The sequence below is a fragment of the Petaurus breviceps genome, unplaced genomic scaffold (assembly GCF_028583685.1).
Source record: "Petaurus breviceps papuanus isolate PSGF00001 unplaced genomic scaffold, PetGlider_PUasm1.0 178, whole genome shotgun sequence".
NCBI lineage: Eukaryota > Metazoa > Chordata > Mammalia > Diprotodontia > Petauridae > Petaurus > Petaurus breviceps.
Window position 1 is genome coordinate 36925544 of NW_027185777.1, and position 27241 is coordinate 36952784.

At 37.7% G+C, this 27241-nt stretch overlaps 1 pseudogene; it reads right to left on the reverse strand.

Moving 5' to 3' along the window:
- Positions 1 to 23118: 23118 nt before the first annotated feature.
- On the reverse strand, positions 23119 to 23792 carry LOC138159808 (peroxiredoxin-6 pseudogene; annotated as a pseudogene).
- Between the last annotated feature and the right edge of the window lie 3449 nt (positions 23793 to 27241).

A 27241-nucleotide genomic window follows, 5' to 3' on the forward strand; every position in this document is an offset into this window, starting at 1 on the left:
CCCCCCCCCCCCCCCCCCCAACTACCCCCCCCCCTTCCTCCCCCCCCCCCCCCCCCCCCCGTGAAACGCATGCTGCGCTCCGAGCTGCATCCAATCAGAGCTGCAGCAGTGAGCGCATCATCTGGTTCTTCCCCAGTGATTTGCTTATTGAATAAAGGTACATTTTTTTGTTCACATTTACCTGTTTATTAAAATTGCTGTCAATGTTCATTAAAATAAGCCCTCCCCTGAAAATAAGCCCTCTGGTGTTTTTCTGTCCAAAAAAATCATAAGACAGTGTCTTATTATTGGGGAAACACGGTATTATCTCTGCCAACCATGTTTTAGTCCTTTTCTTACATAAATATAGTCATTCAAAGTCTGAAATGGGTACTCCCTTACATCTCTATTACCTTCCTCTTACATCCTGCAAATTTGGCTAATCAAAAGTCTGAAAACCCTGTAATTTCACCAAGTGGATTGAGGGAATTAACTATTCCTACACACACACACACACACACACACACACACACACACACACCCCTTCACATGAATAATGGGAATTAGGGGACCTGTCCAATGAGGACCCAGTCTTTAGAGGATTGGTGAATCCTTTTTCATAAATGTGTGATGTGCAGGGGTCCTTTACCACCCTGATTTAGAGTAGATTTAGTAGTAAATTCCTTTTTACTACTAAGTAGGCTTACTGTATGATGACTAAAAGACCTTTAATTGGTTGGCAAGTCAGAACTGAATGTACATTTTAAAAGCCTCAAACATTCAAAATCTCTCTTCCCTGGAGGCAAGAACTTCTTCGGGTCTCAAAGTGAGGGAAGGGGCTCAGGCCAGCCATCCCACCAGGCTGCTGTGTAGCTGTAGCACAGCTGCTTCTTTGACCCGTATGTTTTTTTTTTTATTCTTTTTTACTCTTCAGTGAATGAGTACGTGAGACAGAATAGACCAGGTTATGACCTTGTGAGATATGAAAACTTGCAGGAAGCTTTAGAGGTCCAACACCTGGAGTCAGTATCTGAAACTGTTGGTAACTGCAGAAACCAAATTCGGTAATCATGAAGTCCTAAGGGTCAGCTTGCTTGACCCAGTCTAATAAGTAATTAACTCAACTTCAGGAATACAGCACCCTACCCAGAAGAAATTTGGTGAGGGGTATGTTTTGTGTAAGCCACTTTAAGTTGAGCTCATTCTAGTCAAGGACTGAGGTGTTTATAGGACAGGATGCTCCTGGTTTGGGATTTTGTTGTACTGTGATCTTTGCTGTACCTTCTCAGTAAATATCTCATTATTGATGTTTATTGGTTATATGATATTAGGGAGATATTAATCATCAGTTGATATTAGGGAGAAGCATAGCAGATGGGGGCTTTTGAGTAACAGTGCTAGAGAACTCCAACTACTATAGGTCATAGGTGTCATACATGTGCCCTGCAGGCTGCATTAGGGACCTGCACTGCTCCCTATTATGGTGCCAAACCAGATTAAAATATAATTAGGGAATATTTAATAAAATAAAAATTTAAAAATTGAATATAAATAATGTTAATGTGTGGTTTTCTAAGTCAATATGTGGCCCACAGAGATCTTTATGTATGGTTTAATGGCCTCATTTCTATTTGACTTTGACGCAACCACTATAGATTACCCTGAGAGCCCTGAGGGAAAATGGTTCTGATATAATTATGGGTTGGGAGAGTGATCCCAGAGCCCTCCAAGTATGTCTTTATGTGTACAAACTAGGCTTTAATGATTGGCATGTGCCCTTATTATAAGGTGCCTCCCTTTTATAAAGTTTGTCTTTTATGTCCTATATACACAGCAAATCATCCCTAATATAAAACTGCCCCTTACACATAGGCATATGGGGATGAGTTACGTTAAATGTGAGATTAAAGTTAATGCTTTTATATAAACATTCAATAGTGTTGAATGAAATACTCAGCATGCTCAAGGAAACACAGAAGTGAGGGATCTATTGACTTCTCCACAACAAGTTGAGAGCCATTTTATAGCTGTTACCATAGCCTTAAAGGTTAAATTCAAGCTTGCTTTCCCTTTTCCTGAAAGAAATTATTTTTCTGTTTCCTAGATTTCCCTATTGAGAATCTTCTGCTGACAAGAAGCCTAAATCTTCCTTCCTTTAATTTAATCAAATTACTCCAATTATATCTCCTTCCCTTAACATAATTAGTTTCTCTGTGTTTGCACTCTTCAAATACTTGTAAACAAAGATCATACTTCTCTGACTCCTATGTATGCAAGCTGTCCATACAGAGAAAAATATTTTCCTTTCCTGTCTTTCAGCCCCTAGGTCATTTTATTTAAATCTCCTTTAAACTGCCTCTATTTATTTCACCTTGGAAAGATTCTGAGAGTGAAAAATAAAAAAGAGGAAGTTAAAAGTTTTGAAAAGGGTAGAATTCCAAATATCTTTCCTAAGCTTGCTTTTTGGAACTTGGAACATATTTCCCAATAGAAAGGGTGTTTATACATTGTGGTCAGGTTTCCAAGCCTTTAACCCAAAATAGTACAGGCTTCAGTCATAATCTAGTCAGAGGTGTTTTACAACAACCAGCCATGGGTGAGCAAGGAGAGAAATACACTTGAGGTGCTTTTAAAGTTTAATCTGCAATGTTAACATTTTTATTCATCACTTTCTTAATAATAGTTAATGAAACAATAGATCAAGCTCTGATTTGTAGCATTTGCTGATTTCACGGAGTAAATGCTCACATTAAAAACTTAACAATTAGTTGTTTGAGCTAATTCCAGCATACCCATGAATCTAAGTGGGCTTACTTTCTTTTGATTAGCCTAGCTATGTAAGGTTAACCTACCTCATTACCAATAAGCCAGCAACTTGAATTCTTTAGTTCTACTAGCTCACAAAACAAAACAAAAAGGACAAAATAACCCTCAGTCTTATGCATTCCCTTTTAGTCTTCATCATGACGTTGGCAGAGTACAGAAAAGGGAGCAGAAGGTACTGAGGATGAAAGTTTTTAGACCATCTAACAACTATTTATGTTCTAAACCAAGACTTCTGGTTTTCAGATCTGGTTCAAGTATTACAGTACAGTTAAATGGTGGACAGAGACCAGTACGATTCAGGGGAGGCCACTGTGAAGCAAAAGTGAGTAACCTAGACTGGGGGTAGTTTATCTGGGACCTTCCAGGATATGGATGGAAAAGCCTTCAACTTAATCACTTCTTTTATGACTAATAAAAAGTCCTCTCAAATCAGGCACAGTTGTTCTAGGATGGGTTGGTCCAGAGAGTTTGGACCATAGCATAGGGGTCACCTAGGCCTCTTGAGTGGCTGGCAGGAGGCATGATGGTAGGGGAAGGTATTGTGTTGGTGATCTCCCTCAACTCTAGGATCTGTTTGGAAAGTCCCTGAAGTATCCAGCCAGCAACTAAGTCCCAGGAAAAAAGGGAGTAGTAGTCTAGGGCCCAGGCTGAAGATTAGGGAGTGGTTGTGCTACACACTATAAATTTCAGGAACTATGACATAGGATATAACATAGGCCTACCAGAGGACCATGAAATAGAGATAATGAGGAAGCATGCTTCTCTCAATTTAAATTCTCTGGAGAAAACCCCAACTTGAGACTCCTATCTTTAGTTTCTTGTCCCTAATTATAGCTCTGATTAAAATTCTGAATGTAAGATCCAAGTTCAATGACCAAAAAGTAGTCATACTACTAGAGAAACTGGTTCACAACAATCTTGACTTTCTCACTATGAATGAAAACAGAAGACAAAAGGGAAGTCTCAGTTAAATGAAAAGATGGCTCACATGTTTTCCTTAGAAAGGTTGATAGAATTTGTTTTAGCTCACGTTGAAATGAAAAAAGAAATGTCATTTCATAGGACACTTGGTAATCTTATATTGCAATGCTCAAGGATTTACAAAAATAATACTGTAAAAATAATTATAGCTCACATGCCAAAATTTGCTGTAGAGGATGAGGAGGTAGAGAAATTCTATGAAGAACTTGATAACATCCTCCTAATTAAATCAACAAATATTTTAATAATCACTTCAATGCAAAGGTAGGCAGAGGGAAGATGGTAAAAGATATGATGGAATATGTGGTTTCAAGAGTAAGAAACAAGAAAGAAGAAAAGCTTGAAGACACACCTATATGTTATTAATATTTCCTTCTAAAGAGAAGCATGAGGTAGTACAAAATACCAAATAAAATGATAAAAAAATGAAATTGATTACATTTTAGAAGATATGCCATGGTTGATTACCAACATGGGAACAATTTCTGAGTCAGTCATCCAAGTTTGACAACATCCAAGTCTGACAACTCACTTCTTAGAAGAAAGAGAAACATTAATACCAAATTATAAGAATAAAAAGTTTGACAAATATATGGCAACTCCAACCTGAGTGGTTTAAGTGAACTATTAATGCTAAAAAAGGGGGAGTGATAGGGTACAAAGACAGAATCCCCACTCAGACATTAAGTCCTGCTTCCTGCTTTTTGAAGATGATAGTCTAGACCCCTCTAGGACCTCTTTTATAGAGTGGATATGGATGTTCATAGCACTTGGATGAGTTGGGAATCACCAACTATAATCTTTCCAGTAAGATAAAGGATCACCAGACTTTTCCATCTGCCCTGATGATTTCAGCTTCAGACTCCTGGTCACTGCCACTGAATCTGCCAGTCATGCAAAGGACCTCTGGGTCTTGCCAGCAGCTACCTCTGTATTTATGGGCCCTGCCATTTACCCTGCAGTAGAACTCCTTAATTTATATGTTTTCTCCCTTGAGAAGAATGTGAGCTCTTTGAGATCAGGGACCATTTATTTTTCTATTTGAATCTCCAGTATTCAGCACATTTTAAGCATTTAATAAATTCTTTTTCAATTATTCATTAATTTGTAATAGGAATTTGACAACTGACTGTCATCCTGGAATTTGTAATTCAGAGGAACATAACTTAATTCCCTCTTAATCCTAAAAAGAAGTTAGAACTCTCTAGATCTTTGAGTTGGAAGGTGGACTTGAGTCACATTAAGAAGTTCTTAAAGGGACACAAATACAATCAGATATGGATTGAGAATAAGGAATGGGGACACTAAGATATGAGCAGCAAATGCAGCAGGAAACAGGTCCCCAGACCTCTGAACTCGAAAGATGCATGGCACAGGGGTGACTGGTAAAAGGAGAAACTGAGAGGAGGAAGTTGAAAGGAGGGCTGAACTGTGGCACAGAAAGGAGAGACTTGAACTTGCTATGAGGCTGAGTATTGAGGAAGAAATAATGACTAAATCCCAGCAGTTTGAACTGATTCTCCCACTTTCTTGGGGAGAGAATTGTGTCTGGTTTAGAGGATTCATAATGAAAAGCAAAAGCAATATTTCCTCTTATCTTCTGGAGCTGTGCATAAGTCAATTTTTTAAGGTTAAAAAAAAGTCTGCTACCAAATTGAGGTCTACTTCCATGCCAGCTCTCCTGGCATGGTACCCCTTTCTCCCTCCCCTCCCCCATCACCACCTGCTTCCGTGGATGAAGCAACTGCTAATGAGTATAGACCACCTGGAGCTCCAGCTTAAGCAGCTGCTTAAATAGCAGAAGCCTGGGATGCTGTGGCATCTATTGGCAGCCACAATTCTCAGCAGGGAAGAGGGTCAGCCTGTGTGGAGGACATAGCAGGAAACTGGCATTTGGTTTCAGGAATTCAGGTTGACTTATACCCTGAGTAGGTTTTGCTTCCCCTGCTGGAAGGAAATGGGTGCAAATATAGGGTTTTTACCCCTCTGTACTATTGAAGTTTCTGTGGATAGGAAGCATCAGGTAGCAGGTAAATCACCAAAATATAACTAGACTTTTGGGGTTTATAGCATGACTCATTCGGTGACTCTCTTCATGGTCTGATTTTGCTTCCAATGACTAGACCTTTAGGTCCTTTCTTCTTAATTCCTCCCTTTTGTTTCTAATATCATTTCTGTCTCTCAAAAACATGGTGGAGTGGAAAAGAAACAGAACTTGGTATCAGAAGTCCTAGGTTCAAATTCTGGCTCTGATACTTAATAGTATGTGACTATGAGCAACTCATTTAAATTTTTGAGCCTCTGTTTCCTTGAGTTGTAACATGGAGTTAATATTTTCATTACCTACTTCACAGGGTTGTTGTGAGGAAAGTACTTTATAAACTTTAAAGTAACTTTTATAAAACAAAAAGTCACATTTTATAGTGTTTACTTAGCATCACTACAAAAAGTCTTCCCGTTTCTTTGATTTCCTCATATTGCTAATTTTTTAACTTCATAAAATAAAATAATTTATTACATCCATATACATTAATTTATTCATTCATTCTTTTATTTTTAAATAATATTTTATTTTCTCCAATTATATGTAAAAAATTTTTAACATTCATTTAAAAAAATTTTGAATTTCAGATTCTCTTCCTCCCTTCCTCCACCCTGAGACAATAAACAATTTGACATATGTTATACATGTTCAATCATGTAAAACATACTTCCATATTAGTCATGGAATGAAAGAAAAAAACAAACAAACCAAAACCAAACCCAAGAAAAAGAGAAAGAAAATGAAAATACTTTAATCTTCATTCAGACTCCATCAGTTCTTTCTCTGGTGATGGATAACATTTTTTTTTATCATGAGTCCCTTGGAATTATCTTGAACCATTGTATTGATTAAAATAGCTAAGTCTTTCACAGCTAATCATGGTTCAATATTGCTATTATTGTGTACAATGTTCTCCTGGTTCTGCTCAAGTTCACGTGCATCAGTTAGTGTAAGTCTTTCCAAGTTTTTCTGAAATCATCCTGTGCATCATCTCTTATAGCATAATTACTCCATCACAATCATATACCATGACTTGTTCAGCTATTCTCCAATTGATAGACCACCCCTCAATTTTAATTCTTTGCCATCAGAGAGCTGCTATAAATATTTTTATATAAATAGATCCTTTTCCCTTTTAAAAAATTCACTTTGGGATACAGAGCTAGTAGTGGTATTGCTGGATCAAAGGGTATACAAATGGCTTTATAACCCTTTGGACATAGTTCCAAAATGTTTCCAAAATGGTTGGATCAGTTCACAATTCCACCAGTAGTACATTAATATCCCAATTTTTCCACATCCTTTATAATATTATTTTCCTTTTCTGTCATTTCTGTTTTAATTTACATTTCTCTAATATAGTGATTTAGAGCATCTTTTCATATGACCATAGATAATTTTGATCTCTTCATCCAAATACTGCCCATTCATGTCCTTTGGCTATCACTTGGGGAATGACTCATATTCTTAAAAATTTGTCTCAGTTCTCTATATATTTGAGCAATGAGGCCTTTATCAGAGACACTTGACTGTGAATCCCCCTCCCACCTCCACCTCCAGCATCCTGCTTCTCTTCTAATCTTGTTTGCTTTGGTTTTGTTTGTGCAAAAATCTCTTAATTTAATAAAATCAAATTACCTCTTGTAATGCTCTCTCTCATTTGGTTATAAATTCTTCCCTTCTCCACAGAATTGGCAGGTAAGGTATTCCTTGCTCTCCTAATTTATTTATGGTATCACCCTTTATGTTGAAATCATGTGCCCATTTTGACCTTTTCTTGTTATATGGTTATAAAGCCACACACAAGCAGCTTTCCAGAGGACTGCTGCTGTGAACAGCTTTCAAAGTTCTGATTACATAGTATAGTGAGCTCTCTATTTGTTCAATAACAAATCAGAGCAAAACATTCACAGAAAATCAAGGTACAGCATTCACAATGTTACAACTTATCACAGAAAATAAAAATACAGAATTCACCATGTTACAACTCAACAACTTATCACTAAAATGGCCACATAGTTTTCACCAAAGCAGTCACATAGTTTTAAACAAAGTATATTCATTTAATCAATCACAATATCCTTAATTCAATTACAAAGTACAAAGTGAAAGTTCTCTACCCCTAGGCCACAGTAAATCATAATCTTCTCAGTCAGTACACAGTATCCAAGTAAAGTCTTCTTTCAGCTTGGCTGTCAGCTTCCATGGTTCCTCATCCATGGTCCCAGCTCCAAATATCACCTGGGTTCAAAGGCAGGCAGCATCCAGTTCCTTGTCCAGCTCTTTGTCCAGTTCTTCATCCAGTTCCTGTTCCATATTGACATTTACAGTATCCAGTCCACCTAAGTTCAAATCCTTCACAGTTCCTGTTTCTGGGAAGACAAAGCTTGACAGCCACAATAATATTCATGCACATTGCCAGCACCATCATTAATTCACTATCTGCCTGTGAAATCAACTCAGACCCACCAACAAGGCCTGAGAACTCAACACAAATCATCCACATAGAAATCAACACAGATCCACAACCAAGGTCCAAGAGGTCAGCACAAATCATCAGTAAAGTCCCAGGATCTCCAAAACCCTCCTCCAGGACTTCTGTAAACATATAACCAGAAAATCCTCTTTCAGGGCTTCCAGTAAGGTCCCAGGGCTTCTGTACAAAGTATCACAAACAAACATCAACACAGACAGATCAGACAAACAGAGTGTCAGGATACCACAAGTTTTCTCCTTCTTGACTTGTTCTGTTTCTTAACAGACTTGATACAAGGCTCAAAAGAAACTTGAACTGAAACAAGGTGTTAATTCAATAGCTGAAACAAGGTGTGAACCACTTCTGTGCTTGCCATTACAATGGTGTAAGATGATAGTTTATACCTATTTTTTTTGCCAAACTTTTTTCCAGTTTTCCCAACACTTTTTTGTCAAGTAGCAAGTTTTTGTCCCCAAACTTGCGTCTTTGAGTTCATCAAACACTAGATTACTATTTACTCTTGTGTATTGTGTACCTAAACTGTTCTACTGATCTATCACTTTATTTCTTAGCTAATACAAGATTGTTTTGATGATTAATGCTATATAATGTAGTTTAAGATCTGGTACAGCTAGGCTTCCTTCCTTCACTTTTTTTTTCATTAATTCCCTTGATATTCTTGACCTTTTGTTCTTCCAGATGAATTTTTTTATTATCTTTTCTATCTCCATAAAGTAATTTTTGGTAGTTTGATTGGTATGGCACTAAGTAAATTAATTTAGGTAGAATTGGGGTGAAGCCAAGATGGCAGAGTAGAAGCAGGGCCTCCCTGCTGCTCCTGCTTCCACATTCCCCAATCCCCCCAAAAGGGGACTCTAAACAAACTTTGGAGCCGCAGAACCCACAAAATGACATAGAGAAGTTAACCTCCCTCTGAGGACAGCCAGGCAGGCTGGCAGGAGTCAGCCAGCACAGTGCTCTGGGTGCCGAGCCCAGCCCAATGCCAAGGCTTTAGCCCCAGGGCAGGCCTGACAAGCCACGGCGGGAGGGCCTCCAGATCAGCAGCAGCTGTAGCCATTTCCAGATTTATCAACATACAGATGCGAAGGACAAAGTGAGAGGTCAATGCAGTCTGGATTTTGTGACCAGTAAGTTGGAGTGTGTGGCTTTTGCCCCCTGGGGCGAGAAGCCACTGAGGTGCTGGCACAGCCAGCCAGTGCCATGGGCAGCTTCAGCTCCTGGCCTGCAGAGTGTAGGGGGACCAAGCACCAGTGTGAGGGGTAATTGCTCTTGCTTTAACCTGCTTGGATCTGGATTGCTGTCTAGGGTGGAGGTCCTGGGGTGTGTGTCCAGTTTGCCAGAGCGTGTGGAGACCTCAGAGAGGGCACCCATCTAATACCTCTGGCAACTGAGAAAACCCCAGCATTTGGGATGAAAGCTCCCCTGTCTGGTGGCAGAGTCCTACTGTGGCAAAAAGCCCAGGGTCAAGTGACTGAGGGGTGACATGACCAGGCAATAGAAACAAAGCAGACAGAAGATTCCAACATTACACTCCTATTTTGGGGACAAAAAGGAGCAAAGCATGGAACAGGAGGAAGACAGTTAAGTCAGATCTCCTGCACCAAAAGCTTCAAAGGAAAATACAAGCTGGTTACAGGCCATAGAGGATCTTAAGAAGCAGATAAGAGAAGTGGAGGAAAAAGTGGGAAGAGAAATGAGAACAATGCAAGAAAATTATGAAATGAGAGTCAACAGCCTGACTGAGGAAAATGACACTTTAAAAAACAGACTGACTGAAATGGCAAAAGAGGCTCAAAAAGTCAATGAGGAGAAGAATGCCTTAAAAAGTCGAATTTGACAGATGGAAAAAATCTCAAAATCTCAATGAGGAGAATCATGGCTTCAGAATTAGACTGGAGCAAATGGAAGCTAATGACTTTATGAGAAATCAAGATGCTGTTAAACAGATCCAAACAAATGAAAGAATAGAAGGCAATGTGAAATATTTCATGGGAAAAACCACTGACCTGGAAAATAGATCCAGGAGAGATAATGTAAAAATTGATCAAAGTAAGAATCTAGAAATCATCCTCCAGGAAGTTCTCAAAGAAAACTGCCCTGATGTTTTAGAATCAGAGGGCAAAATAGAGGTTGAAAGAATCCACTGATCACCTCCTGAAAAAGATCCCCAAAAGAAAACTCCTAGGAATATTATAGCCAGTTTCCAGAACTCCCAGATTAAGGAGAGAATATTACAAGCAGCCAGGAAGAAACAATTTAAATATTGTGGAAACACAATCAGTATAACCGAGGATCTGGCAGCTTCTACACTGAGGGATTGAAGGGCTTGGAATATGATATTCTGGAGGGCAAAGGAGCTGGGATTAAAACCAAGAATCACCTACCCAGAAAAACTGAGTATCATGTTTCAGGCTAAAATATGGTCATTCAGTAGAATAGAGGACTTTCAAGCATTCTTGCTTAAAAAACCAGAGTTGAACAGAAAATTTGACATTCAGATATAAGAAGAAAGAGAAGCATGAGAAGGTAAACAGGGAAAAGAAATCATAAGGAACTTATCAAAGTTGAACTATTAACATTCCTACATGGAAAAACAATAATTGTCACTTATGAAACTTTTCTCACTATTAGAAAGGAATATATATATATGTATATATATATTTCTATATATGAGGGTATATGGGCATATGAATATATATGTGAATGTGTGTATATATATGTTTACAGGTATACATAGATAGTGGGCACAGGACCAATTTAACAGGAGGGGATTATACTTAAAAGGTGAAATTAAGAGGTGAGAGAGGAATATAATAAGAGGAGATGGGGAGAGACAGAATGGGGTAAACTATCTCATACAGAAGAGGCAAGGGGAAATGGTTACAATGGAGGGGAAGAATAGGAAGGCAAAAGGGAATGGGTCAACCTTATTCCCATTGAATTTGGCTTGAAGAGGGAATGAATTACACACTAAATAGGGTATCTCACCCTACAGGAGAGTAGGGGGGGAAGGGAATGAGAGGGGGGATGATGGAAGGGAGGGCAGGCTGGAGGGGAGGGAAGTTGGAAGCACCCACTTTTGAAAAGGGACGGCATCAAAGTAGAGAATAGAACAAGTGGGAGGTGGGATAGGAGGGAGGGAAATATAGTCAGTCTTTTACAATATATCTACTATGTTATTGTTTTGCATTAGCCACACATGTACATCCTATACTGAACTGCTTATCTTCCCAGTATGGGTGGGTGACAAGGGAAGAGGGGAATGAATCTGGAATTCACAGTTTTAAAATCAAATATTCAAATGTGTATGTATATATATATATATATATATACATATATGTGTGTGTGTGTATACTATTATCAATACTATTTTACATGTAATTGGGAAATAAGAAATACAGGCACTGGGGCATAGATATCCACTGGAAAAGTCGAAAGGGCTATGGGAGAAAATATGGGAGAGAGCAGATTGGAGGAGGGGATATCCTGTGGGACTGCTATTTTGGAGGGGTGGGTAGGGGAAAAATGGGGAGAAAATTTGTAACACAAAATCTGGTGGAAATGAATGATGTAAATCAGAAGTTAATAAAGTATTAAAAAAAATAAAAAGTAATAAAAAAATCCTCAAAAAAAATTTAGGTAGAATTGTCATTTTTATTATATTGGCTTGTCCTACCCATGAACACTTGATACTTTTCCAATTATTTAAAATTGATTTGATTTGTGTGAAAAGTGTTTTGTAATTGTGTCCATACAGTTCCTGGGTTTATCTTGGCAGGTAGACTCCCATATATTTTATATTGTCTACATATATTTTAAATGTAATTTCTCTTTCTGTCACTTGTTCCTGGACTTTTTTGGTAATGTATAGAAATACTTATGATTTATATGAGTTTATTTCATATCCTGCAACTTTGTTAAAGTTGTTAATTATTTAAATAAGTTTTATAGTTGATTCTCTAGGATTCTCTTAAGTACACCATAATATTATCTGCAAAGTGTGACAGTTTTGTTTTGTCATTGCCTATTTTAATTTCTTCAATTTATTTTTGTTCTCATATTGTCATAACTAATATTTCTAGTACAGTAGTGAATAATAATGGACATCCATCCCTGATCTTATTGGAAAGACTTCTAGCTTGTCCCCATTACAGATAATGCTTGCTGATGGTTTTAGATACTACTTATCATTTCAAGGAAAGCTATGCTTTCTAGTGTTTTTAATAGGAATGAGTGTTGTATTTTGTAAAAAGCTTTTTCTGTGTCTATTGAGATTATCATATAATTTCTGTTGGTTTTGTTATTGGTATGGTCAGTTACGTTGCTAGTTTTCCTCATATTGAGCCAACCTGCATTCCTGGTATAAATCTCACCTGGTTATAGTGTATGATCCTTGTGATATATTGCAGCAATCTTCATGCTAGTATTTTATTTAAAAATTTTTCATCAATATTCATTAGGGAATTTAATCTATTATTTTCTTTCTCTGTTTTGCTCTTCTTGGTTTAAGTATCAGCGTCATATTTGTGTCATATGAGGAATTTGTTAGGTCTTCTTCTTCACCTATTTTTCCAAATAGTTTATATACTATTGGAATTAATCTTTAAATGGTTGATAGAATTCCCTTGTTAATCTATTTGACCCTGGGGATTTTTTCTTAGGGAGTTCACTGATGGCTTGTTCAATTTCTTTTTCTAAACTTGGGTTAAGTATTGTATTTCCTGTCCTACTAATCTGGGCAATTTACATGTTTGTTAATGTTCATTCATTTCACTTGGGTTGTCATATTTATTAGCACATATTTGGGCAAAATAGCTTTTAATATTTGCTTTAATTTCCTCTTCATTGGTGGTGAATTCACCTTTAACTTTTTGTTTATTTTTTTGGTTAGATTTATATAGTTCTGAGATGGGAAAGTTGAGGTCCCCCACTTGTATAATCTTACTATTTCCTCCTGTAATTCATTTAACTTCTTTTTTTAAAAAATTGGATGCTCTACCTTTTGTGCATATGTTTAGAATTGATATTACTTCATTGTCTGTGGTACCTTTTAAGAAGATGTTTCTTTCCTTATCTTTTTTAACAAGATCTATTTTTTATTTTGCTTTGCCTAAGTTCATAATTGCTATTCCTGCTTTTTTAACTTTAGCTGAAACATAATAGATTTTGCTCCAATTCCTTACCTTTATTCTGTGTGTATCTCTCTACTTCAGATGTGTTTCTTACAAACAACATGTTGTAGGATTCTAGTTTTTAATCCACTCTACTATCCACTTCCATTTTATGGGTTCATATGCACAGATATGTTTACTATGTGTTTCCTTCCATCCTATTCCGCCCTCCCCCCCCATCTCTCTTCCTCTCCCTCTTCCTCTTCCCCTCTTCCTTCACCATGTTTCTTCTCACTTTTACTTATTTTGCTTCTGACCGCTTCCTCCCCCAGTCCACCCTCCCTTTAATCAGTGTCTCTCCCCTCTTCTTTTATTCCCCTCCCCTCCTACTTCCCTATAGGATAAGATTGATTTCTATACCCAACAGAGTGTATGTGTTATTCTGTCTTTGAGTCAGTTCTGGTGAGAGTAAGGTTCAAGTCATGTCCACCTGTCCTCTTTCCCTTCACTGTAATAGGTCTTATGTGATTTTTCATGTTTAATAATCTACCCCTTTTGACATCTCCATTCCCTCTTCTCCCAGTGTAATCTTCTTCACTTCTTTATATCCTCCTAGCTAATGTCTGCACCCTCTGTCTGTATGTATTCCTTCTAACTTCCCTGATAGTGGCAAAGTTTTTAAGTGTTAAAGTTTTTAAGAGTTTCAAGTATCATCTTTCCCATTTAGGGATGTAAACAGTTTAGCTATATTAAATCCCTTATATTTTCTCTTTCCATTTTGCCTTTCTATGATTCTCTCAGATCTTGTATGTGAAAATCAAATTTTCTGTTCATCTCTCTTCTTTTCATTGGAAATGCTTGAAAATTCTTTGTTTCATTGAAAAATCCATTTTTTTTTACCTGAAGGATTATAGTCAGCTTTTGCTGGGCAGTTGATTCTTGGTTATAAGCCTAGCTGCTTTAACTTCTAGGATATCACAACTCAAGCCCTTTGATCCTTTGATGTAGAAGCTTTTACATCCTGTGTAATCTTGACTGTGGATCCATTATATTTAAATTGTTTCTTTCTGGTTTCTTGAAGTATTTTCTCCTTGACGTGGTTGATCTAGAATTTGGCTATAATATTCTTGGGAGTGTTCATTTGAGAATATCTTTCAGGAGGTGGTTGGTGGGTTCTTCTAATTTCTATTTTAACTTCTGGTTCTAGGATATCAAGTTAGTTTTCCTTGATAATTTCTTGAAATATGATGTCCAGGCTCCTTTTTTCTTTTTGATCATGGCTTTCAGGTAACCCAGTACTTCTTAAATTATCTCTCCTGGATCCTATTTTCTAGGTGAGTTGTTTTTCCAAAGAAATATTTCACATTTTCTTCCATTTTTTTCATTTTGTTTTGTTTTATTGTTTATTGATGTTTTATGAAGTTATTACCTTCCACTTGCCCAATCCTAATTTTTAAGATTCTTTTTTTTTCTTCGGGGAGCTTTTGTACCTACTTTTCCATTTGGCCAAATCTACTTTAAAAGGCATTGTTTTCTTCAATAAATTTTTGTACCTCTTTTTTCCAATTTTTTTGTCCTTTATCAAACTTTTGGCATTTTTTTTTCATTATTCTCTTTTATCACTCTCATTTCTTTTCCAAATTTTTTCTTCTACATCTATTATTTTGTTTTAAAAATTATTTTTGAGCCCTTCCATCAGTTCTTTTTGGGGCCTGAAACCAATTCACATTTTTATTGAGGTTTTGCATATAGGCATTTTGACATGGTTGTCCTCTTCTGAGTTTATGATTTGATCTTTCCTGTCACCATTATAGCTTTCTATAATTGTGCTCTCTTTTTTTTTGCTCATTTTCCACCCTATTTTGTGAATTTTAAAGTTCACCTCTGTTCTTGGGGTATATGAGGTACTGTCCCAAGCTTCTAGTATCAGGAGTGTAGAGCCTCACCACTGTCCTATTATGCTGGGGATTGTGGGACCTCTTTACTGGCCAGGGTTTGGGGCCTTGCAGCTGACTTGCTGGAATGTGACCTATTGCTGGCTTCCCTGGATGATGCTTACACTGGACTGTACTATCCTTTTATTCAAGTAAGACAGATCTTTCCTGCCAACTTTCTAAGTTTTTTTGAGCTGGAAAATTGTTCTATCACTTCATTTTGTTGGTTCTGCTGCTCCATTTGAGGTGTTATTTTGTAGTTGTTTGGACGTGAATTTGGGAGAGTTCAGGTGAGTTCTTACTCTGCCATCTTGACTCCACCTCCCTCCATTTATTCTTTAGTTGATTTGCACCCCCATTTGTTTTTGTGAGTTTTTTTACTACCACAAAAATTCTGCCATTAATATTTTTGTGGTAGTAAAACAACAAAAAAATTGGCTATTAATATTTTTGTGCAGCTGAATAGACTAAGTAGAGAGAGCACCTTGCTTGGAGTCAGGAAGACTCATCTTCCTGAATTTATATCTGATCTCAGACACTTACTAGCTGTGTGACCCTGGGAAAGTTTCTTCACCCTGTTTGCCTCAGTTTCCTCATCTTTAAAATGGGTTAGAGAAGGAAATGGTAAAACACTCCAGTATCTCTGCTAAGAATGGGGTCACAAAGAATTGGACATGACTGAAATGACTGAACAACAACAAGTTAATATTTTAAAAATATTTGGGACTTGTTTTTCTGCCATGACCTCCTTAGGTTATATAGTCAAGAGTTTCTTCACTAGTTCAAAAAAAAGGAACCATGGAGTGACATCTATCATATAATTCTATTAATTAATAAAATTGTTTTCCAGTACATTTGGATAAAATCTGACCAACAGTGTCTTAGTGTGCTTGTCTTACCACTTAAAATGGACAATTTTTGTTTTTTAAGAATAATTTTTGCCAATCTGATAGTTATTTTGTGAAACCTCAAAGTTGCTTTAATTTGAATTTCTCTTTTTACTGGTGATTTGGGACAGTTTTCCATATGTTTGTAAATAGTTTGCATTCATTTTGAAAACTGTTCATATTTTTTGACCACTCATTCATTTGGGAGTGGCTTTTAGTCTTAAATATTTTTGCCAATTCCACATGTATCTTGGATAACTGATTTTTATCAAAGATATTTGAGGTAAAGACCTCTTCTCCAATTGATATGGTCCTCTAATCCTACCTGCATTGATTTTATTTGTATAAAACCTTTTAAATTTTATGGTAAACTTATCTGTTATCTTTGATGATTTTTTCTATGCCTTGCTTGGTAAAGAATTCTCCCCCTAAATTTAGATCTGAAAATAACTTCCTTCATTTCTCTAATTTTTTAATATTATGTTTCCTTTTCTGTTAGCACTTTTTCAATAGTTACATGTTGCCCTGTGAACTATCACTATTATCAATAATAATGAATTACAATGTTAACTTAAAGGGTGGGTGAGCTTGGTAGAACTGATTTGGCTTTATGTACAATTTACAACTTGAACATTTGAATTTTGTGGTAACACTCAGATCTTAGACACTTACTAGCTTGGGACTCTGGGCAAGTCACTTTACCATTGTCTGATTCAGTGTTCCTCATCTTTAAAATGAGAATAATAGGGGCAGCTAGGTGGCACAGTGAGTACAGCACCAGCCCTGGAGTCAGGAGGACCTGGGTTCAGATCCCGCCTCAGACACTTAACACACACTCAAAAAAAAACCTAGCTGTGTGACCTTGGGCAAGTCACTTAACCCCAATTACCCTCCAAAAAAGCAAAAAAATAAAATGAGAACAATAATAGAAACACCCCTCCCACCAGGGTTGTTATGAGGATCAAATGAATTTAGTGTATGTAAAGCACTTTGCACAGTGCCTAGTATGTAGTAAATACTTAATACACTTGTTTCCTTTGTGTGTGTGTGTGTCTGTATGTGTTTGTGTTCAGTTGTGTCCAACTCCTTATGACTCCATTTGGAGTTTTCTTAGCAGAGATACTAGAATGGTTTGCCATTTCCTTCTCTGGCTCACTTTACAAATGAGGAAATTGAGGCAAACAGGGTCACACAGGTGGTAAGTATCTGAGGCCAGATTTAAACACTCTGGAACTTTTAACAGGGATATTTAAAAAATCTTCTGTTCCATTAAAGGTCCATTCCTATTCCTCATTCCCACTCCCACCTCCCACCAAGAGGATTATATTTAGTCTTGTAGGGTAGGTGATTCTTGGATATGTCTCTATATTTTGCCTTTGGGAATATCATAAGCCAAGATTTTCTCTCTTTTCGACTAGTTGCTGACAAGTCTTTTTTTGTTTGTTTTTGTATCTCTGTTTTTTGGAATTTTTGTCTTATTGGAGGGGGGAAGGCAGGGCAATTGGGGTTGTGATTTGCACAAGGTCACACAGCTAGTAAGTGTTAAGTGTCTGAGGCCAGATTTGAACTCAGCTCCTCCTGACTCCAGGGTGGGTGCTCTATTCACTGTGCCACCTAGCTGCCCATGACAAGTCTTTTGTGATACTGTGATTGCTTATACCTGAACGCTTTCTTTCTGGCCACTTGGAACATTATTTATTTATTTATTTTTACTTAGAAGCTCTGGATTTTGACTATTACTTTTATAGGGAGTTCCTCTCCCCACCCTATTTCCTTCTCTGGTTCAAATAGATCTGGACCATTTTTATTTATCTCTTGAAATATGATGTGCAAGATTTTTTTATTGGTCTTATTTTTCATGGAGTCCTATGATTCTTAAATTGCCTCTTTTTAACCTATTCTGTGTCAGTGTTTTTTGGTAGTAGATATCCTCATATTTTCTTCTATTGACTTGATCTTCTTTGATTTGTTCTAATATTTTTGTTTCATAGAGTATAGTTTCACTTGTTTAAAATTTTCAAGGAGTCTGTTATTTAGATAAGATTTTCTATGTATTTATTGTACAGAATTAGAGGGCTTAATTCTTTAGGGCCTACTGGAGTGTCTTTAGTCAGAGTGCTATAGACTCCAGAATTTTCCTGTGTTATCCCAGTCAGGCTTTGCTCCTTAGTCTGTGGTCAGAGGCCAATTATTGTTCAAACTTCCTGGAGTTTCCTCATCATAGTACTCTGAGTTTCTCTCTCCCCTGTCCTTCCTCAACAGAGCTCTGTAGTTTTAAGGGTCCTCTGGAGTGATTGAGTTCAGAGTGCTATGAACTACCAGTCCTTCTGGGGCATCCTATTCAAAGAACTGTTGGTTTCTGGTCCCCTCTCATGGTCAGGGTGCTGCAGATTTCATGCTATTCTAAAGCTTCCTTATCTTTGCATTTCAAGCTTCTTGCCTGCTGGAAACGATAGGTTTCAGACATAGGAGTGTTTACTCTAAAGGCACTGGTAGACTTTCAGATTTTTTTAACCTGAATTTTCAATAGTTCCTCTGGCAAAAAGAGTCCCAAACATTCCTGGAAGAGGGAGATTACTCTTGTTTCCCTTTGAGTTTCTTGATTATTTGTTTGGTGCCCTTTAATTTTTTGTGTGTATGCTAGAGTATATTTATTTGGGAGAGCTGGACTCCTGTACAATTTTTCACACCAGTATCTTAACCAGAAGTTCCCTGACACTCACTACCTATGTGATCTTGGGCAAGTCTCTTAATCTGCATGGGCTTCAGTTTCCTCAACTATAAAATAAATAGATTTGACTTGCTATGGTGCTAGACTTCTCAGATATATGTGGTTCATTCTCTCCTTCCCGTTCCCTTCATGGAAATATATTTTCCATCATTTGCTCCAAGCTCATCCTTATTTGTTTTGTAAGCCAGGATCCAGAAAACTAAGTCTTGTTCTTGATAACCATTTTTCATTTCCCAAATCTGAAATTTACCGAATTTCATATTTTCAATCAGCAGCAGTAATGAGCATACCTATTGCCTTCCCAAGTTTCTTAAGTATTTTGCCTTGTACTTTAATTTTTTTAGCAAAGCTTTCTAGGTTCCTTTTGGTGCTATTGTTTGACCCCATGAATCATCAGAAGGGGATTTAGCAAGTCTCTGGAAGGTCTCAATCACATTCTGAATAGATACCCCAGTCAGATAAAAAATTTCTCTATTGTTAGGGTAAAAAAACAAAAACAAAACAACTATCACCAAACAATGCCCCCCCCCAACCCAACAAAACAAATAAACAAAAAACTACTTCAATACCCCTCTACAACAACTGTCAGTACCCTTGTCTTCATCCTCTTACTATTTTTGGCAGGTATCTTTGTGTAATTTATGTCTCCTGTATAGCTGCATCATAATTCCTAGGAGCACAGGAAATTGTTTCTCCTAGAGATGGTCTAGCTCCTCTTTTCTAAGGAAAAAGATCATTCAAAATCATTCTAAATATGATTCAACTTCAAATCTCCAGTGGTCTTTCTTCCCTTCCCTCTCCAAATCACATGATTTCATTTTTAACCTCCTAATATGGGAAGAATTCCCTTTTGTTCTTCACATTTCTTTTCTTCCTTGTTTTCTTTTGATCATTGCTGTTCTTTGACCTGCCCTTGACAATGTAGGGAATAGAAAAGTTCCTCCAGGCCTTTCAATCTCTTCTCTAAAAAAAAAAAAAAAAACAAAGCAATTTTTAGTTGCGTACACTCATTGACATTATATCATTATATGGTACTGATATGAAAACAAAGATAGAACACTTCTACTCATAACTAAATTCTTACTTCCTACATTTGCTACCTGCAAACTTTTGTAGAGTCCTTTGTCTTCTCTTTAGTAGCTCTTTTGTCTAACCTTTGTTGCTACCAACTCTTGAAAAATGACTATTTGTGAGATCTGAGCTTTGCAACGCAAATATTAAAGGTACACCTAACCTTGTTTCATCATGCTAGTGATCTCCTTCTTGGTACTTCTTTGGGTGCTAGGCTCTCTCAGACTTAAAATTCATTCATAGTACTCTCATGCTAGCTCCTGATCATTGCTTTCTTTTCTACAAATTCACAAACCATCAATTTGGCAATCTAAAATGTTGCTGGAAATTGATATCAAAATGTATCTACCTTGGCTCATTCAACTTAGAAAACTTGAAGCCATGTTTGACTTAATGTTTTTATTGATCCCATGTTTAATCATTTATTAAATCCTACCAGTTTCCTACTAGATATCTTTTATCTGTAACTCTTCTTTTCATTGCCACTAGCCTAACCTAGACTCTTATCACCTTGATTACTTCAACAATTCCATAACTGGGTTTTTGCATGCCAGTTTTCTTCCTATTCAATTCCTTCTGCATACTATTGCTAGACTAATATTTTTAATATCATTTAAAAATTATTTTCTTCTTCTGCTCAATAACCTTCATGTAAATCCTTGTTTTCTACCTAATCTATTCTAAACTACCAGTTATTTCAGGCCTATTCTATTTATCCAATCTGGTGTTTGTTGTTGCTTTATGTGTTTTTCCTGCCTCTCTAGCTGGACTTGAAAGTTCAGGAAAGAAGAGAATATTTTTTATATTTTTTCATAACATATGGTGTTTAGCACAGTAGTGAACTTGGTGATAGTACACAATAAATCCCTGCTTATTAATTAATCATTGAAAAGATGTTGTAATCTTGACAATAAGTAATAAGACAATAATAAAGAAGGGAAAAATAGAGGATGACATGAAATTTAACAGAAAGCTTTTTGTTCTATTTCCATGCCCCAAAAGGGTAAATTCTCTGATATTACATATCCTGGATTACAATCAGATTCAGATCCAAAGTTATGTTTGGGGCTCTTAGCTCTGCAGTGATGGACATTAGAACTTCATCTTAGGCCTTTACTCAGTCATCCCATTCGTCTCTGTTCTATTCCATTTAGTCAACGATAGAACAGGCATACCTTAGGGGTTATGAGCATAATTAATTAAGGTTTGTTAAGTGCTTTTAATTCTCAAATTGAAAGACACAATGGTAGTTAATATACTACCAAATAAACACAACAAATCTCCCTAATGTGAGACTCATAATTATAAAATTCACATGGCTACACAGATCTAAGTTGAAGTAGTCCAGGGAGGCTTGAGCTGAACATTTTGGACACATTCAGACTGCAGATGGTTGGCTACCAACTGCATCCAAGTGTTAGATTTGTTATAAAGCTCAAAGCAAAACCAATTTTACTGATGCAATTGGATCTAAAGGAATTTCTTGTTCCCCCAGAGAAAGAGCATCATATTAATGTAAGGGTATGGTTGGTTGAGTTACTTTGCTAATCAAGTCACCCCACCCCCAATTACAGTAAATGATAAGGGTACCTAGAACCTTGACCAGGTGAAAACAATCATCAATCAATCTCAGTCATAGATTTTAGTTTAAATCAATCATAGGCTTTAGAATAAGCTTGAGAAAAGTTCTTGGAAAAGGATTCCTGTTTGGAAAGTCTTAGGAAACTTGATCATACCATATGGGTCATATATATATTATTAAGTTAGTCTAGAATCAGAATGTTGGAATAAAATTCCTTAAGATTAATTGCTTGGAGACAAGGAGGAGAAACCCAGGTCTCAACTTCAGCTTTAGCTTTGGCCCAGATCTCTTTCCACCTCCATTCTTTTATGGACCATATGAGCTTCTGAGGCCAGGAGATGTTAGACTTCATGTTGAGGTCCTAGTAGCCTCCCCAGATCAGCTGACAACAGTGTCTACTGGCTATAGATTCATAGCTCCACAAGGATCCCAGTAAAGAAAATGTATCCTAGTTTGTCTAAGGGGAGCTTCTTGAACATGACGTAAATGAGAGGAAAGGACTTCCAGTTATGAGTTACTCCTTTTTTTTCTAGTTCCAAAAAGCTTTTATTTGTGGCTTTCCTAAAGGCAAAAAATATCAGAAAACAATCCACTGTAGAGATAACATTTTATAGTAAAGAAATAGTGTTTTTATCCCTTCATTTCCTTAAGTATACATGCTTTCAACTTATTATGAACATTTGGAGCAGTTTTCCATGTCTAGGTATGTGACTTGTTTAAAAGGCACCCATAATTATGGCCCTCCACCATTATCTACATCACTGGCAGGCCTTATACAGCTTCTCTGTAGTCTCAACCACATACCTGTAACATAATTAGAAAACTCTTATGCCCAATCTATCAAAATATTTTAAGATTGTATTCTGCTTCCCTTTATCTGCTGGAAAGAGATGAATCTCCAAGTTTTTCCTGTGGTTAGAAAACTCAACGTTTTAGAAAAAACCCACTATCTGAAACACCTAAATATTTCAAGTTGTTGGTCATAAACTTAGGGAGGTGAAGCTCGAAATCAGACATGTTAAATTGTCTCCTCCCTCAAACAGATAATTAGAAAAAGAGATGATTTGTTTATTAGGTCAGTTAAAGAAGTCCTATTCCTGCAATGCTCCTAAATAGTCCTTTTCTAAATGCCAACCATACTAGGTGGCTGATGATGGAGACTGCAACAGATCTCAAAAGGATTTAAAGTCCAAAACAGTGCCACCCCAGAGATAGCCAGCACAGCGACAAGGGAGTTCAATGACCCAAGTGAAATGCTGGTAAAGGCACAAGGAGGGGAATCATGGGTTGACTTTTAGTGCCATTTTCATTTAACAAGCCATTAACAGAGCATCCCAAAGACTCCTGACTTTTATCACCCCAAGATGTTTAAATCAATTACTGTAGAAAGACATGATTGGCAGGCTGGTATCCCTTCTGGCAGAGATCTTCAAGGGAGCCCCAGCCAGACCCCAGCATGGATTTGCTGGAGTAACCTATGGCTGAGGGGTGTACCGTAGGTATTTCTTGCCTGAAGGGAGCTCTTTGGTGAAGAAGCCTTGAGGAAACAGTTTTCTGGACTCCTCTTCAGGGATAGTTGGAACAACCACGACACTGTCCCCACATTTCCAGTCAACAGGAGTAGCAACCTTCTTGTATGCTGTCAACTGAAGGGAATCAATCACTGAGGATCTCATCAAAATTCCTGCCAGCAGTTGCTGGGTAGAGGATAGGCAGCTTCAACTTCTTATCTGGGCCAAAAATAAATACCACACGAGCTGGCAGAGGCATGCCCTGCCCATTCCCGTTCATCTGGCTCTAACATGCCCAACTTGACAGCAAGATCCCGTTTGTGATCATCAATGATGGGGAAAGGAAGCTTCTCTGTGGCCTCCTCTCCATTGTATGCATTGATATCCTAACTCCAGGCAAGATGGTCTTGGACAGAGTCAATAGAAAGGGTGACCATCTTAACATTCCGCTTTGCAAATTCTGGGGCCAGCTTTGCAGCACGGCCCAGTTCTGCTGCGCACACTGGAGTAAAATCCCGAGGATGGGAGAAGAGAATGCCCCATGAGTCTTCGAGGAAGTCGTGGAAACGGATGCGGCTGATCGTGGTGTCCGCCTCGAAATTGGGGGCCTCGTCTCCGAGCAGCAGACCTCCAGGCATGGCGGCAGCAAGGGGCCAGAGGACGACCGGCGGCGGCGGCGGAGGAGCCGCAGCCAACGTGGGCGCTCGTTTGTCATGAGTTACTCCTTTACCACATATGCTCTCTAGACTTGAGTCTACTTTCCCCTGCACCCTCCACGTATTTGTAGGAGAGTGTGTCGCCAGCTTTTGGAGGAAATGTTTTCTATCTTCTCTTTTTCCTATGTTGCCTTTCTAAAAGCTAATTAAGGCTGACTGAAATGATTCTCAAGTGTGAATCTTGGGGGCCTGAGGGAAGCACACCGGTGGCATCTTGAACTGATGGCATTAGAAAAATAAACCTGAATCCTCAAGGAGTTACCCCTAGAGCCCTGAGGGAGAGATGTGTCCTTGCTTCGGGACCCAATACTTGTACTTTGGGTGGGAATTAAGCTATTTCCTCATAATTTATATAGGCTACCTTATATAGGATGATTGGTTGAAGAAAATCTGGATGTCAAGACTGGAGCCAAAAATTTAGAGGGGAGGGAGGATGATTGCAAGTTCAAGTATTTGCAGAATGATTAGGGGGAAGAATGATGAGACATGTTTTTCTTGGCCTTAGAAGGAAGAACTAAGAGAAATATGTGAAAGTTTCCAAGAATTCGATTTCAGATTCGGAATCCTTAGATATAGGTTTGAGTCTTATTTACTAGGGATCGATGACCCTCAATTTCTTAATTTAAAAAATGAGGAAAATATCTGTACCACTTTCCTTGAAGCACTGATTGTGAGGATCAAATAAAATAATGAGTTAAATGCCTGTAAACCTTAAAGCACTATTTAAGTGCAATTTAGTATTAGTAAGATGAAGGATAACCCCCACTCTTGCCCCCTTCCAGTGCAGTTAAAGTTTTAGCTATGGTGCCATTTATTAGGCTTGTTGTGAGATTCTACACCCTCTCTCTCCCTCAGGCTTCTAGGGTTGGAGGTGTCTTTTTCTAATTGATCCTCTATTCCAGTGTGTTTCTTCCCACTGTTAACCTCCAGCAATTAACACTCTTGTTCCATTTAACAAATTAACATCAATTAGCTTTTACAAAGGGATTTTGCTGTTGTTCCATCATGTCTGACTCTTTGTGACCCTGTTTAGAGTTTTCTTGGCAGAGATACCGGAGTGGTTTTCCATTTCCTACTCTAGCTCATTTTACAGATGAGGAAACTGAGGCAAATTGGATTAAGTAACTTGCCCAGGGTCACACAGCTAATAAGTGTTTGAAGCCAAATTTGAACTCAGGAAGATGAGTCTTCCTCACTCCCGGCCCCATACTCTGTCCACTTTGCCACCTAGGTGCCTTTTATTTTTTTTACAGGGGGATATTTATTTTGAAGAAATACAGACCCAGAAAGATAAACACCTCTTCTCTCCAAAACCCTGGGGCACATGTATACCACCTTGGTCCCTGGGGAGAGTGGACTCAAAATTAAAGTAATTTTTGCATAGTGTTTGCCCCACCAACTTCACTTCCGAAGATGAATAACTGTATTTTCTCTTGCTTGCCTTCAGTTTTTGCTGGGTCAAACAGGTCACTTTCAACTTTAATTCTCATCATTTGTCCTGGTCACAAAATCTGGCATGGGCGCAGGCTTTGGTGCTTCAAATCCTGGCATTGATGCTAACTCTCTAACCTCTAGTAGCCAACCATTTTGACCTTTTGAAGTTCACAAAATAATAACTATCTCCAATATTTTTTCTTTTAAAAGTAAGAAAGAGCAAAATGCAGAGACAAAGAACAGAGTCCTGTGTTCACTCACCACACGTTGATCTCAAATGGTGAGTGAGAGCCGAGACCTTTCCCCATCAGAGATCTATAGCAACTTCTCTTTCCTCATAGGAAGGAAAAGAGTGAAAATAAGAGACTCTCTTAAGCTGGTTAGTGCCTTTTAAATGCACCCAAGTTCCAACTCCACAGCTAACTAAAGGTTCATTTCTTCACTACCTAGTTAGCAGACTAGAACATTCCTGGATTTTCCTTCAGTTACAACTCATCATGTCTTTTCAGAAGAAGGCTTCCCAGCCTCTTTCATGTGATGATTGCTTTACCCAAGAATGTTGCCCTCACTTATCAATACTTCTATTCTCTCCATTGCCATTATAAATTGAAGATGAATTTGGGGGAGAATTTTAGAGATACTGGTATTTAGAGTTTCTCATTGAATTATGGAATTTTTAATATCATAAAATCCACTTCTCTTTTCATGTTAAGGAACTGTGGCTTCCCCCATTATTCCTTCTATTGTTAGGTATAGGAGCTCTCAGAAAATGATGAGATATGAGTCTACAAAGTAAGCTGAGATCAGGTTTTAGTGGTGTTTGCCACCCAGCAGGATATGTTATTAAGAGAGCCGATTTTGGAATCAGAGGAACCGGATTTAAATCTTAGCTCTTTGCTCAAACACCATAACTTTTCTGGGCTTCTGCTTCCTTATTTTTTTATTACAGGTGATAATTTTTCTTTTTTTTTGTTTTATTATGATTTTGACAAACAAACATAAATATTTCAATATATAAATGAGAAAGACTATATAAAACCATGACTTTCTTATGTACAACTTTTTAGAAAAGCTTGTATTAAATTTAGCATAATAGTATCAACACTGCCCTGCTTATGTGTTTCCTTCTGCTCTCTTCTTTCTTTTTAATGTTTTATTGATATTCTATTATCTTATTTTTATCACCTTTTTTCTCCTTCTTGACTCTCCCTTCTTCCCTTGTAACAAATAATAATAGCTAACATTTAAGTAGTGTTTATTATGTACCAGGCCTTATAATTATTATATTCTTTGATAGGTGGTAGGTGCTATTATTATTCCCAATTTACATATGGGGAAACTGAGGCAAGCAGCTGTTAAGCCACTTGCCTAGATTCACCCAGCTAGTAAGTGTCTGAGAATAGATTTGAACTTAAGTCTTCCCAACCTCAGGTCTACCAGCAATGCCTTGATGTACTTGATCTCCTGAAGCCCTTCCAACAATAGCCATTTTCCTTTTTTTCTCATCTTGGCCCGTTTGATGAGTAGGAGGTTAAATATCTAAGGATCTGTTCATGTCTAAATCTGTCATCTATGGTGTACAGAGTTCTGGTTCTGTAGTGAAAGGATTTGGGTTTGAGGGAAGGTAATGTCTTGCCTTTCTATTCCTAGGGCTTTACACCATACCTGGCATCTAGTAGGCACTTAATAAATGCTTGTTGACTGACTGACTAAATAGCACCTATGCAATTTCTTGGTCAGTTTGTGAAATTAGAGGGTTGGACCAGATGGCACTTTCAGCTCCAGATCTATGAAATTCAGGCAAATTGACCAGTTCATCATGTGCCTCCACAACCACTTTTATCCACAAAGAAACTCTGCTCTTCCAAAGTCATGAAGGAGAGGCCAGATCCATCATTCTTGGTCCAGAACCTAAGGTATTTTTAGTTATTGCCAAT